Source organism: Podarcis filfolensis, assembly GCF_964270895.1.
Source record: "Podarcis filfolensis genome assembly, chromosome: W".
Classification (NCBI taxonomy): domain Eukaryota; kingdom Metazoa; phylum Chordata; class Lepidosauria; order Squamata; family Lacertidae; genus Podarcis; species Podarcis filfolensis.
Window position 1 is genome coordinate 39070596 of NC_139619.1, and position 14964 is coordinate 39085559.

Genomic DNA, 14964 nt, shown 5'->3' on the forward strand with positions numbered 1-14964 from the left:
ACTGATACAAACTAACTTGACTTTTGGATTTGAACTGGAAAGAATACTAAGTAACCAAAATCCCTCTAGAGGGGGATTTGGGACATTACAAGAATGGCTGGAGGAGGGAAAATTCAAGCTGGGCTGGACAGAGCTTTTGTTCTCTTGGGAAAGCTACAAGGCCAAATGGATGTTTTGACTACAAATGTTGCAACTCTGAACTTAACAGTAAATAACATCATTGAATTTGATAAGGATTTGACTCAGGAAGCCCATGCAGCTGGACAAAAAGAGACATTTGAGAGTTTTGAGAGTATGGAGAAGGAGACATATGTTGATTCTGAAGAAAAGGAAGGAGGAGCTGTAATTTTGCAGATGACAAAGGAGAGCCAGAGGCCTGACATGATGGTTACAAAGGAAAATAAGAAATCGAGCCAGAGGCCTGACATGACGGCTACAAAGGAAAATAGATACTGGATGATGAAAATCTGGTTTGAATTGGAGATTGAAGAATGGAGAGATCTCCTTATGTGGAGATCTGAAGACCTATGGATTACAAATTTGATCAAGGTGGAGGTTGGAGCTTTCGGGACAATTGAACTTAAAAGGAGTAAGAAACAAGATTTGGGCTCCTTTCTCAAGTATGGAGGTCTGGCTGGAAGAAACATGGACTTTATGGGGACAGAGCTTCTCCGAGATCTGGTGTTTAATACTAAAGACTATCAAAAAAACCGGCAGAGAGGAACTGAGAGAGAATTAAGAGCCTCGGATGTGAGGTCTCCAGGCTGATAGGAGATTAAGACTGATGGACATTTGTTGGGGATCGAAACCGGGAAAGGGGGTGGCGGGGTTTGAGAATCCAAAGGGTGTATAACTATAATCTGTTTTTCTTTTATTTTGTTTTGCTATTAGTAAGAAAATTGGGGAATTCGTGGAAGGGAATTTGGGTCGGCTTTAGAAAAAGGTTTTAAGAATGAGTACTGATGTATAAATAGGGATGTTTATAAGTTAAAATGGGTTTTTTATTCAAAATGAACTAAATATAAAAAGGTCAAAAATTGGGGATAAGAACTTGCTGAACTAACAATTTGAATTGGAATATAAGAAGGGGAGGTGTGGGGAAGTCAGGGAAATATGTCATTGAAAATATGGATTGTAAACTTTATGTGTTTTTTTTTAAAAAAATTCTTTTTTCCTTTTTTGATTTTTTTTTACTAAGATGGAAAAAATTTTAATAAACATTTATTAAAAAAAAAAACAAAATCTCCTGGTAGACGGGTGCATTGACCCTGGACTTAATGAAGTACAGTAGAACAACACCAGCTGATGACATGGCTCCCGAAATCAACACAGACTGTGGAAACTTCACACTGGACTTCAAGCATCTGGCATTGTGTTCCTCCTCATTCTTCCTCCAGACTCTGGGTCCTTGGTTTCCAAATGAGATGCAAAAGCTGCTCTCATCAGAAAAGAGATTTTGGGAGCCATGTCATCAGCTGGTGTTGGTCCACTGTGCTTCATTAAGTCCAGGGTCAACGCAGCCGTCTACCAGGAGATTTTCTCATATATTAATTTCACCTTTTAAGTTGAATTACTGAAACAAATGAACCTTTCCATGATATTCCATGAACTTTTCCATGATATTCTAATTTTCTGAGTTTCACCTGTATAACATTGAATCACAATGGTACAAAATAACTCAGCAAGCTGACATTTATCAAGAGTTAAACAAAGGTTAGTGTACTAAATATTATTTCCAATTCTAGGTAGTTTGCTATTGGAGAAATACCATATATGATTATAAACATCTAAAACAAAAATTATTTAAAAATATGATTTCATTTCTAGATCAGACAGACAAGATTTCTTCTAGTATATATTTCTTTATCATATACACACAAAGCTTCTATTTTTAAACAGGAAATATTTTTGTAACCTAAGGTCTATTATACAAATCCATACAGATGTTCATTTTGTTACAGTTCTGTTAAGTTGTATACAAATTATAAAGATTCCAAGTTTTTTTATGTTTCTCCATGAGTCTATTATTTACTAAATTGGCGAGTTTTGCCATTACTGCATATTCTGATAGTTTCTCTTTCCATGCATCTATTTCAGGACATATGTCAGATTTCCATATGTTAGCCAACACCACTCTGACTGCTGTGGTCATATAACTAAATCGTTCCACATTATTGGACATCTGCAGGATGGGGCGCGGGAATGGATCAGACCCCTGATGGCAACGGGGAACGATGCGTTGAAAGACCTAAAAATTTTTTATCAAGCAATGGACGCAATGTTCTCCAGCGAGGCAGAGGGAAGTGTGACCCGGAGGGAGCTGCTGGGGTGCAAGCAGGGGAGTCTGTCTGTCAGAAGCTACTGGTCACGTTTCGCAATGTTAGTGCACAAGCTCGGGTGGGATCTAGATTCTGAACCCGTACAAGCGCTGTTTGAGGCAGGTTTGAACCCTGAAGTGAAAGATGAATTGTCCAGAGCGCCCCGCCCGCGGTCGATGGATCAGCTTACAAAGACTGTGCTTGCGATTGGTGTACGCCAAGAAGCGCGGGCTCAAGAAAAGAGGGAGATAAGTGGGGAGCGTTTCCATGGCAACCGAATTCCTGAAATGCCGAGGGAGCCTTCCCAAGCGGCAGAGCCGATGGAAATAGATGGAGCGCGCGCGCGCGAAGTTTCAAACGCCAGTGAGGTCAGAAAAAAGGAGGGGAAGGAGTGGAAAACTACCAAGAAGTGTTTCCTCTGTCAGCGGCCAGGACATTTTGCGAAGGTCTGCCCCCAACGAAAAGCCTGGCAGGGCATGATGGGGACGGCAGGCAACGACGACGAGGAGGAGAAGGGGCCGGCTCAGGGAAACGACAAAGCCTGGCTGCCGACCAGCAGGGGCAGCAGCCAGGCCAGCGACCAGTAAAAGAGCCCCGACCTGACCCTCCCAAGGCAGCTATAGCCATTGAAGTGGTGCTAGAACTCCCAAATGGGCACCCAGTCAAGGTGAATGGCCTGCTAGATTCTGGTTCATCATGTAATTTCTTCAGTAGAGACTTCGCTCTGGAGCACCAGCTGAGCCTGTTGCCACTAGATTTCCCCTTGCAGGTGACCACCATTGATGGCAGGGAGCTGCTGGGTGGGGGGAAGTGACACACCAGACACCACCAATGCGGGCAAAAAAAAGACCAATCAGCCCAGATTAGTCGTGGATTACCGGGCCGTAAACCTGGTGTCAGAACCCGTGGCCTTCCCAATGCCCAGGATTGATGATATTTTGACACGTGTGAGGCAGGGGAACATTTTTACCAAGCTGGACCTCAGGGGGGCATACAATCTGATTAGAATGAGGGAGGGGGACGAATGGAAAACTACCATGTTCACCCACCTGGGGGCTTTTGAGTATTTGGTCATGCCATTTGGATTACAATCGGGATCCGCCTGTTTCCAAGCCTTCATGCACCATGTGTTGGGGCCCCTACTGTACAAGAATTGCGTAGCTTTTTTGGACGACATTTTAATCTACTCAGAGAACGAAGCGCAACACGTCAGAGACGTCAGGGAGGTGCTGCAGAGATTGAAGAAGCATCAGTTGTGGGTCAAGCTGGAAAAATGCCAATTCCACGCCCGGGAGGTCGAGTTCCTGGGGTACAGGTTGTCAGACAAAGGACTAGCTATGGACCCAGACAAGGTAAAGGCCGTGCTGGAATGGAAGGCCCCCCAAAACAGAAAGGATGTGCAGAGGTTCCTAGGGTTCAGCAACTTCTACAGGAAGTTCATAAAGAACTTTGCTCACCTAACAGCACCCATAATGGATTGTCTTAGCAGCAAAAAGAAGTTCGCATGGACAGAGGAAGCGCAACAATCTTTTGAAAGGTTGAAGAAAGCGTTCGCCTTGGAAGAGCAGCTCCTGCACGTGGATCCGGAGAAGCCCATGAGAGTGGAGACGGACGCGTCCGACCGCGCCATTGAAGCTGTACTGTTGCAACCCGGGGCCAAGGAGGAATGGCGGCCTTGTGCCTTTTTCTCTAGGAAGCTGAGCAAGTCAGAGCAAAACTACACTGTTTATGAGCGAGAATTGCTTGCGATTTACGCGGCATTCCGATGATGGAGACACCTTTTGGTTGGGGCGCGGCACAAGATCCAGGTCCGAACAGACCACAAGAACTTGGAATACTGGCGGACAACGCGCGTGCTTAACCAGAGACAGGTCAGATGGTCCCAGGAGTTCGCCAAGTTTTTCTTCGAAATACAATACGTGCCTGGAGGGGAAAATGTTAGAGCGGATGCACTCTCCAGGAAGCCGGAATACATGGAAGGGCCTCCGGAGGCCAGATACATGTTCCCCGAGGACCGGTGGGTGTGTGGGGGAGCGTTGGTAGGGAAACAGGAGCTAGCAGGACTCACCAGAGACGATGGGTTTGCTCAGACTAAAATCCGGGAGCTCAGAGGCGGAAAGTAAGACAATGGGGGGTTCGAGGAAAAGGAAGGGCTACTGTACTACAAGGGCGCTCTGTATGTCCTGGGAGAGGTATTGAGGGGCAAGATACTCAAACAGTTCCATGACAACCCAACAGCTGGGCACTTTGGACAGCACAAAACCATGTTACTAGTCACCAGGCAGTTCTGGTGGCCAAAGGTAAGGGAAGATGTACGAGAATATGTACGAGGGTGCGACAAGTGCCAGAGGGCAAAGGGGGAAAGGACCGCCCCCGCAGGGTTACTAGAGCCCTTACCAACACCGGAGAGACCCTGGGAGGCGGTGTCCATTGATTTTATGACAGATCTGCCCAAGTCAAGGGGAAAGACAGCGGTAATGGTAGTGGTCGATCTGCTGACTAAAATGTGCCATTTCGTGGCTTGCTCGCATGCAGTGTCGGCAGAGGAGACAGCCAGGCTGTTTGTGGACCACGTTTTTAGGCTGCATGGCACCCCATTGAGAGTAATCTCTGATCGCGAAAGACAATTTACCTCCCGGTTCTGGCGGAGACTCATGAGCTTACTGCAGGTCGAAGTGAGCTTCTCGGCGGCGAGGCACCCAGAAACCAACGGACAGGCCAACAAACGGAATACTCCAGCAGTATTTACGTTGCTATGTCAGTGAGAGGCAGAACAATTGGGGAGAGAAATTAGCACTGGCTGAATTTGCGTACAATAACGCTGAACACGTGTCCATGGGTATGAGCCCTTTCATGGCCAGTTACGGGTGTCACCCCAGAGCTTTCCCAGGACGTGGAGCGGAGGGGTGGAGTGTACCTGCGGCTGAGCAGTTTGCCGAGGAAATGCAAGCCTTACACCAGCAACTCAGGCTAAACTTGGAAAGGGCCAAGGAAGTTTACAAAAGGCAGGCAGACAGGCGCCGTCGGGAAGGGGAGGTCATACGGGTGGGAGACCGAGTGTGGTTGTCGTCCCAAGGGTTGCCCCTAAAGGGAGGGTGCAAAAAGTTACAGCCTAGACGACTGGGGCCCTTTGAGGTGATACAGCAGGTCAACCCAGTGGCATTCAAACTCAAGTTGCCTGATAGCATGAAGATACATCCGGTGTTCCATAGGTCCCTACTTTCACATCACAGGGAGGGGCGGGAATTCCCGGGAAGGGAGGAAGAGGTTACCACCCACCCGCGGGTGGAGGAGAGGGAACACTGTAATGAAGCTACGGAAATACTCCATTCGAGATGGCGAGGTCACCAAGTAAAGTACTTGGTAGCCTGGGAGGGAGAACCCAGCTCTGAAAACACGTGGGTGCCTGCTGAATCTATCACTGAGGGGTATCTCGTGGAAGAATTTCATGGTTTGTTCCCGCATAAACCTAAACCATTAGATAGATTTTGGGAGGAAGAATTTGGACCCACAGACGACGAAGGGGACTTCGTGGGTTTTCCTGCCTCCGAAGAGGAGGGAGGGGAGGTGTCCGCGGGAGAGGAATCAGACTGGGAGGTTCAACCAGCTGTAGGGGATCCGAGGGGGTGGGAGGCCGGTTTTGAATCCTCGGAAGATGATGACAGTTCCTTCAGGGGATTCCCCGCATCGCCTGTCGAAGAGAGAGAGGGGGAGGCGGAGACTGGGCGTCAAGGAACTTCTTTGCTGGAAGAAGTTTAAGAAACGCCCACTCATGGATTCTGCCAGCGATTGAGGTGGCCACAGCTGAGTGGCTCTCCGGACAGATAAAGTTTACATTAGCAGCCAGCCAGGGAGAGGTTTGCCCTGCTTGCGCACGAGCAACCCCTTGTAAACCTAACACCGTGGATCCGTGATTTTTGTGGTGCAGGCTGTGCCCCTGGCTATGACGTGTGATTTGACAGTGAGTTGGGGTTGGCCCAATGCGAAAAGCATGACGATCCATGAGGACCCGTGCTTCAAAACCATGTTTTTGGGCCACGGTGTCACCATGAAGCCGTGGATCCATGATTTTTGTGGTGCAGGCTGTGACCATGGCCATGATATTTCATCTGATGGTGACTTCAGGCTGATCTAGTGCAAAAATCATGAAGATCCATGAGGGTCTGTGCTTCGAAACCACGTTTTTGGGCCATGGAGTGGCCAGGAAGCCGTGGATCCAACTGTTTTGTGGTGCAGGTTGTGCCCATGTGTATGATGTGTAATTTGACAGTGAGTTAGGGGTGGCCCAATGCAAAAAGGGTGAGGATCCATGAGGACCTGTGCTTTGAAACTACGTTTTTGCGCCATTGTGACACCACGAAACAGTGGATGCATGATTTTTTTGGTTCTGCCTACAGACTAAGATGTGGTCCAGAGTATCATGGTGGTTTTAATTTGTTTCAATATAAAAATCATATGAATTCATGAGGATCCATGCCTCTGATCCATGTTTTTCTGGGGCTGCAGAGTGACAGTGTTGGATCCACGTTTTTTACAGTCCAGTCTGTAGCCGTGCCTTCCATTTGTGATTTGACACTGGATTAGTTGGAGTTAGTTTTTTAAAAGTGGAAGATCCATGAGGATCCGTGTAGATCCACCTTTAACCCAGACCCCAAAAATCATGATAATGCATGAGGATACGTGTTTTTTAACCATGTTTTTGCGCCATTGCAGCCACAGTTATACTAAAATTAATCCCCAACCAGATATCCATCCCACCCCCCACCAAAGCAAAAAAAAAGGGGGGGGGAGAAAAAACTTAAAATGCCACCGACTGCTTAAGGACATTTTAAAACACATTAGACACTTGGAACAGGGAAGCAATAGCAGAACAACCCCATACTTCCCCAAGAGTTTGTTCCAAATGAGTCCAGCCCCACTCTCTAGACACTGCCACAGGAGTCCTTTTGTAGCTGGGAGTGTGAGGGCCTGAGCCCCGCCCCCTGGGCCAGCTGGAAAAGGCCTTGGAAGGGAGCAAGCCCTGCAGTCCTCACCACAGTTGATGGTCCTGCTTGCAGGTTTCCCCACAGGCATCTGGCTGGCTACTACTGAGAACAGGATGGAGGATTAGATGGGCTTTTGGTCTGTTGCAGAAAGCCTCTTTTAAGTTCTTCATTTTATTTTATTTTTAATTAGTACACAAACTCTGCTTCAATTTATATTGTGTGAAACCCACAAGCAGGACCCAAGCATGAGAGCATATCTCCCCTCCTGCAGTTTCCAGCAATTGGCATTCAGAAGCAATACCGCCTCCGGTTTTGGAGATATCAAGCATTGCCATCATGGCTAGCATCCATGAATAGTCATGCCCTCCATGAATTTGTCTAATCCTCTTTTAAAGCCATCCAGTTTGGTGGCCATTTCAGCCTCCTGTAGAAATGAGTACCATGGCTTAACCATGCACCCCACGTTCTGCCGGGTGGAAAAAACAGCTCTCAAATGTGGAGGCAACAGGCGTGGATGATCAAGGAAGAGTTCTGAGTTTGGGGGGGGGGAGAGAGAGAGAGAGAAAGGAAGGAGAACTGTTGCAGGGTTGGGGAATCTCTTTCCAATGCTTCCTTGGGGGTGCCATTTAGGGTTGGGGGCATAGACGAAACTAAAGTGGTGCGGTAGAAAATAACTGTGGGTTTGGGAGGAAAAGAGCAACTCTTGTGGGGGGGTTCTTTCCTACACCTCCTTGTCAGGAGGCTGCCTGGGGCTTGGGGCCACTGCAAAGTGGGGGAAGGAAGAATTCCGAGCTGCAAGAAAGGAAAGGGGGGGGACCTGGGTTGTGGGGGCTGCTTTAGTACTGGGATATCTCTTTCCATGTGTTCTTGAAGGTGCTCATTAGGGTTATTGGGGGCGGGTTTGAAGCAGACAGGGGATAGCAGTGGGCCTGGAGAAGAGTAAGGAACGAGTCTTGGGGTGCTGTTTAGGGTGCAGGCTCCCAGACTCTCCGAGTGTCCCTATTTTCAAAGGACAGCCCCAGATTTACAAAGAAACCATCCTGGTTTCTGGATTTGAGCCCAGAATGTCCCGCTTTTCCTTACGACGTCCCTAGTGATCATCATCATCATGGGATAGCGGGGCGCTCCTATTTTCATCGGAGGTGGTGGTGCGGGGGTATGGGGAGCCTTGAAGGTGGTTTTTTTCCCCCTTGGGGGTGGGGGGTCTGTTATGTACTGAGTTGAATAGGATCCAAACTGCAGCAGTCTGATTGGTCCTAGAACAATAGGATCCAAAAGGCAGCAGTCTGATTGGTCCTAGAACAATAGGATTCAGAAGGCAGCAGTCTGATTGGTCCTAGAACAATGCAGCAGTATGATTGGTTGGCGGGAACCACCCAATCATGCTCCAGATAGAAGTGAATCCACAACTTGATTGGCTTACAGTAGAATTCCGGAATTAGCCAATCATGTGCAGCCCATTGTGTAAATAATGTATATAAAGCAGATACTTTGAGAGGACTTTCATTCCTTCATTCCTCCTCACCACTATGAGCTGAATAAAGAGCATGAAATCACTTTGCGACTCTGAGTATATTTCACTGGCGACGAAGGTGGGATCCCGCTGAGCTGACTGCCACACACAGCACCGCAGCACCGCCACCTGCCGCACCGCTGCCTCTCACCGTGTATCCAGGCTTCAGCTCCGGGACACAAGGAACTCAGAATGGCAGCCGACAGCAGCTTCTCGCCGTTCAACCCAGCATCTGGAGACTGGGAAGCGTACGCCTCCCGTTTCACCTTCCTCCTAGAAGCCAAAGGGGTCACCGATGAAGAAGACGCCAAGAAGAGGGCAATATTCTTCAGCATCTGCGGAGAGGAGACGTTTGAAATTGCCCGGGCTCTCCTTGCACCCGAAGACGTCGCTACTGTTCCATACAAAACAATAATGGAACAGCTGAAGGGGCACTTTTCGCCACAGCCCTCAGTGGTGGCTCGTCGAAATGCCTTCTACGCAAAGCGGCAAGCCCCTGGGGAAACCATAACTGGGTTTGTGACCTCTCTCCGCCAAGCTGCCCGGTTCTGCAACTTCTCAGAGCTGGAGAACATGCTTCGTGACCGCCTCGTCGGTGGCCTGAAGGATGAGAAGCTGCAACGACGCCTCTACGCTAAGAAGGACCTAACGTTCCAGGTCGCTCTGGAGGAGGCCCTGGCAACGGAAGCTGCCGAGAGGTTGACGCAAGAGGCACGGCCGAGCCAGCCGTCCCAAACGAGGGTCCACCACGAAGACCTCACCGACGACTCAGGATCCAACAGGGAGGAGGTACACCGAGTACAGCAGCGCACTCAAGCAGCCCACATACCACAGCTGCCTCGACGAGAAGGAGGGAACTGCGCAAGCTGTGGAGAAAGTCACGAGAGGAGGGCCTGCCGTTTCCGCAATGCAGAGTGCAGGCAGTGCAGAAAATTGGGACACATCGCCCGGGTGTGTCGAGCTCGGCCCACCCGACGCCAGGCATCAGATGACCAATCCAAGAGCCCCAGGTCCCGGGGCCCAACACACCAAGGCAACTCGACGGAGCTCACGGACTTCCAGGTATACCAGTTGCCCCACCCCAACGTAGAGAAAATTTATGTAGAGGTACAGATAGAGGGGGCCCCATGCCGCATGGAGCTTGACACGGGTTCAACTCTATCCATAATCTCAGCAAGAACCTTAAGGAAACTGTGTCCCACTGGGGGTCCCAAACTCAGGCCGGCCCCATTCACCCTCCGGGACTTCCAGAAACGTAAGGTCCCCACAATGGGGGTGGGGACCTTCAGGGTGCAATACCGAGGGCGGACGCGGCAACTGGACTTGCTTGTGGTCAAGTGCCCCTACATTAGCTTACTGGGATTGGCATGGTTTGGACCACTGGGGCTAGCCGTCACCGGGGTGAACCACACTACCTTACAAGTGGACGTGGACGCCATATGCAAGGAATTTCCGGGGGTTTTCGATGGGAAATTGGGACAGTATACGGGCCCCCCCCCATTGCTCTACAGCTTGACCCCGCAGTACGACCAGTCAGGCTCAAGGCCCGCCGGGTCCCGTTCGCCCTGAAACCCCGTATAGACGAGGAATTGGACCGACTCGTGGAGCAAGGAGTGCTGGAGCCGGTGCCTAATGCCCCCTGGGAAACCCCAATCGTCACACCCGTCAAGCCTAACGGTTCGGTCCGCATCTGCACAGACTACAAATGTACCATAAACAAGGCCCTCACGGCCCATGCATACCCAGTGCCAGTGGTCAGCCATGTCCTTGCCACCCTGGCTGGGTCGAAAATTTTTGGCAAGCTGGACTTGGCCCAAGCATATCAACAACTGCCAGTAGATGAGGCCACAGCAGAGGCACAGACGATTGTGACGCACAGAGGAGCGTTCAGGGTAAAGCGGCTGCAATTCGGTGTCAGCGTGGCACCAGGCATATTCCAGAATCTAATGGACTCTCTCCTTAAAGGGATTCCTGGCGTCACCCCCTTCTTAGATGATGTGTTGATTGCCGGGCCCACACCAGAGGAGTTTGAGGACCGCCTCCGCACCGTTCTGCACCGTTTCCAGACGGCGGGTCTCAAGGTGAAGCGGGAAAAATGTCTACTAGGAGTGCCTCAGGTGGACTTTCTGGGATTTATGGTGGATGCAGAAGGGGTCCACCCGACTGGGGACAAGGTACGGGCCATTTGTGATGCCCCAGCGCCCAAGAACAAGTCTGAACTTCAGGCCTTCTTGGGACTATTGAACTTTTACCATTCCTTCCTTCCCCACAAGGCGGCGGTAGCGGAACCCCTACACAGACTCCTGGACAAGCGGGCCCCTTGGGTGTGGGGCCAGCGCCAGGAGGCCGCATTCCAGGCAGTCAAGGACTTGCTTGTCTCAAACTCGGTCTTGGCACACTTCGACGAGAGGCTGCCGGTGGTGCTAGCATGCGACGCCTCACCCTATGGCATTGGCGTTGTCCTGGGACACCAACTCCCGGATGGAAGAGAGGTACCGGTGGCATACTTTTCCCAGACACTCAACGCAACTGAGAGGAACTACTCGCAAATCGACAAGAGGGTCTGGCAATCGTGAAGGGAGTAAAAAAATTCCATGATTTCTTTAATATGGAAGGAAAAAATGCCACGTATGAAGAGCTTACAAGGAAAACAGAGCATGGTATTAAACTTAGACCGTACGATGAGATAAAAAATTTATTTACTAGTTGGTTGCAATACCATCAGGTAAATGATCTGTTAAAAGAAGACAAAAAGAAACTAGGATTTGAAGACAAAAAATCTAAGTTTAATGTGGAAGTTATTGAAGGCAAGAATAAAACTCTGTCTAGAATGTATGATATCTTGTTGGAGTGGCACACAAAGGACGAAGAGGTGAAGGAGGTAATGACCAAATGGGCAATAGATGTCGGACATAATATTGATTTTGAAAGGTGGATTGAATTATGGAACAATAATATGAAGTTTACGGCGTGTACGGCATTGAGAGAAAACTTATGGAAAATGATATATAGGTGGTATCTCACGCCAGTGAAATTGGCTAAGATGTATAGGTTAAAAGCAAAAGATGCTGGAAATGTGGAGAAGTAGAAGGTGATTTCTACCACATGTGGTGGTCATGCAACAAAGTGAAAGGCTTTTGGGAATCAATATACAACGAACTTAAAAAAATCTTTAAATACACGTTTCCCAAAAAGCCCGAAGCTTTTCTGTTAGGAATGATGGGTAAAGAAATTAAAAAAGAAGACAAGATATTATTCCTTTATGCTACCACAGCCGCAAGAATCATGTTAGCACAAAACTGGAAAACGGAAGTTATACCTAATATAAGTGAATGGCAAGTTAAAATGGTAAACTATGCCGAGCTCGCTAGAATAACAGCAAGGATAAGGGATCAAGATGAACGGAAATTTCATGACGACTGGAACAAATATTGGATGTATATTGGAATTAATTGGTAGACGGCACTAGCGGGGGTAGAACAACTCTAACAGTAAGGGGTTACTATTTAAGATCAAAAATAAATTATGTGACAATAGAATTGATTTGACACTTACCAAAGGGGTGGAGGGAAGTCCAAGGCTCGATAGAGCCTAAAACAAGGTGTTTATTTTTTGTATAATTTGGTGGACATAATATGTATAAGTTATTCAAATGAACTTTGTATATATCGATATGTTTATTTGTGTAAATTCCAATAAAAATTTATCTGCAAAAAAAATTTAAAAAAAAATTCCATGATTTCTTGTACGGGCGGCCCTTCACCGTGGTGACTGACCACAAGCCCTTGCTTGGCTTGTTTGCCCCCAAAAAGCAGACCCCCCAAGTGCTGTCTCCTCGCGTCCTCAGGTGGTCAATTTTCCTTGCCAGCTACCAGTATGCACTGATTCACCGCCCTGGGAAGGCGATGGGCCATGCGGACGCCCTCAGTAGGCTACCACTACCGGAAACAGGCCCCGACCCAGCACCTGCACAAGAGGTTATGAGCCTGGAGCTGCTTCCCGACCGCCCCATTCAGGCACAAGAAGTTGCACACCATTCCAAGAAAGATAGGGTCATCTCCCGGGTCCTGGACTGGGTGTGGAGGGGATGGCCCAGCAGCAGCCCCGGGCCAGAATTCGCCGGCTACACAACCCGCAAACATGAACTGTCGGCCCACAAGGGGTGCCTGTTATGGGGAAGCAGGGTCGTTGTTCCCCAGCCCCTCCGCAAAAGGGTCCTCACAGCCCTACACGAGACACACCCAGGGGTAGTAAGAATGAAGGCCCTTGCCAGGAGTTATGTGTGGTGGCCGGGAATCGACGGAGAGATAGAGGCCTGGGTCAAACACTGCCAGGCCTGCCAAGAATCCCGCCCAGATCCCCCAAGGGCCCCAGTCCAGTCCTGGGAGTCCGCCCGAGCACCATGGTCACGCCTGCATGTGGACTTCGCTGGCCCCTTTCAGGGGAAAACATTCTTCATAGTGGTGGACTCCTACACCAAATGGCTGGAAGTCGCACTGGTACCGTCCACTTCTACGTCCGCAGCCATCCGGGTACTACGCAGGCTGTTTGCAACCCACGGGCTCCCTGACACTCTCGTCTCAGACAACGGGACTGCATTTACGTCAGGAGAATTCCAAACCTTCACAGCGCAGAACGCCATCCGCCACATCCGTTCGGCGCCATTCCACCCTGCCACCAATGGCCAAGCAGAACGCATGGTGCGGACCACCAAGGACACCCTTCGCCGCATGACGCAAAGGGATTGGGAGTACCGCCTTGCCACATTCCTCTTAGCACAACACAGCACCCCCAGCTCAACGACTGGCCGGAGCCCCGCCGAACTACTAATGGGTCGGCGCCTTGCAATCAGATTGGACCGCCTTCACCCCGATAGAGCTCAGGATGAGGTAGTGGTGGGGGAAGGCAGGAACCCCCAGACCTTCGAGGCCCAGGACCCAGTGTACGCAAAGAATTTTGGGGCAGGCCCAGCATGGGTACCCGCCACAGTCACCAGGGTCACTGGTCCCGTGTCGTACGAGGTGCTAACGGATGGGGGGCAATGCTGGCGCCGCCACTGCGACCAGATACGGCAACGATTCCCGGGAGAAAACCAGGAGGAGGACAGGTCAGAGGAGTCCCAAGGGAACAGTGGGGCAGTGAGGCCCATAGAGCAGCAGGGGCAAGCAGGAGAGGCAGAATCAGTAAATACAGAGAGGACCCGCGAGGCCGAAAGGACACCGGAACCAGAACTACGACTGAGCGAGCCGGTTGCGCCAGACCAAACAGCCCCATCACAACCAGCATCCTTGGAACATGAGCCAGAACCTGAACCCCGGACCAGGGAACACCACAGGCCGCAACGCACACGTAGGCCGCCGGCGTACCTCGAGGACTATGAATGCGACCTCCCGGGCAGGACTGGAACTTAGAGGGGAGGGGTGTTATGTACTGAGTTGAATAGGATCCAAACTGCAGCAGTCTGATTGGTCCTAGAACAATAGGATCCAAAAGGCAGCAGTCTGATTGGTCCTAGAACAATAGGATTCAGAATGCAGCAGTCTGATTGGTCCTAGAACAATGCAGCAGTATGATTGGTTGGCGGGAACCACCCAATCATGCTCCAGATAGAAGTGAATCCACAACTTGATTGGCTTACAGTAGAATTCCGGAATTAGCCAATCATGTGCAGCCCATTGTGTAAATAATGTATATAAAGCAGATACTTTGAGGGGACTTTCATTCATTCCTCCTCACCACTATGAGCTGAATAAAGAGCATGAAATCACTTTGCGACTCTGAGTATATTTCAGGGTCTTTGGGGGGTGAGATGGCGCGGAGAGAGAGAAAGACGAAAAGTCCAGAGAAATGAAAGGAAGGAAGGGTCTAGGGAAGGATCTGGGGCCGGCGGAGGCCTCGGTGAGCTGGGCTTGGGAACAGCAGTGCTCAGGAGAGGCCTACCCCCACCCCGAGGCGCGCCTCGCCCACTCCCGCTTCCCGCGTCACTCACCGGCAAGCCACCGCCCTGTACGCCAAAGCCGGCCACCCCTTCCCCGCCCCGGAAGCCTCGGAAGCGGAACAAGCGGTCACGGGGCGGAGAGAGGAAGGGACGCTGAGGGAGGCCGGCCGCTGCTGCTGAGAGGGAAGAGAGCGACGGCAGCAACAGGTA

At 50.0% G+C, this 14964-nt stretch overlaps 2 protein-coding genes across 2 annotated transcripts in view; both read right to left on the reverse strand.

Annotated features, from left to right (window-relative positions):
* The window catches only part of LOC310753812 (inositol polyphosphate 5-phosphatase OCRL-like), a gene marked incomplete at both ends in the record, with an annotated part of 1016056 nt that overhangs the window by 259759 nt on the left and 741333 nt on the right, over window positions 1-14964 (reverse strand).
* The window catches only part of LOC310753742 (magnesium transporter NIPA2-like), a gene marked incomplete at its 3' end in the record, with an annotated part of 394776 nt that overhangs the window by 76745 nt on the left and 303067 nt on the right, over window positions 1-14964 (reverse strand). The window lies entirely within an intron of this gene.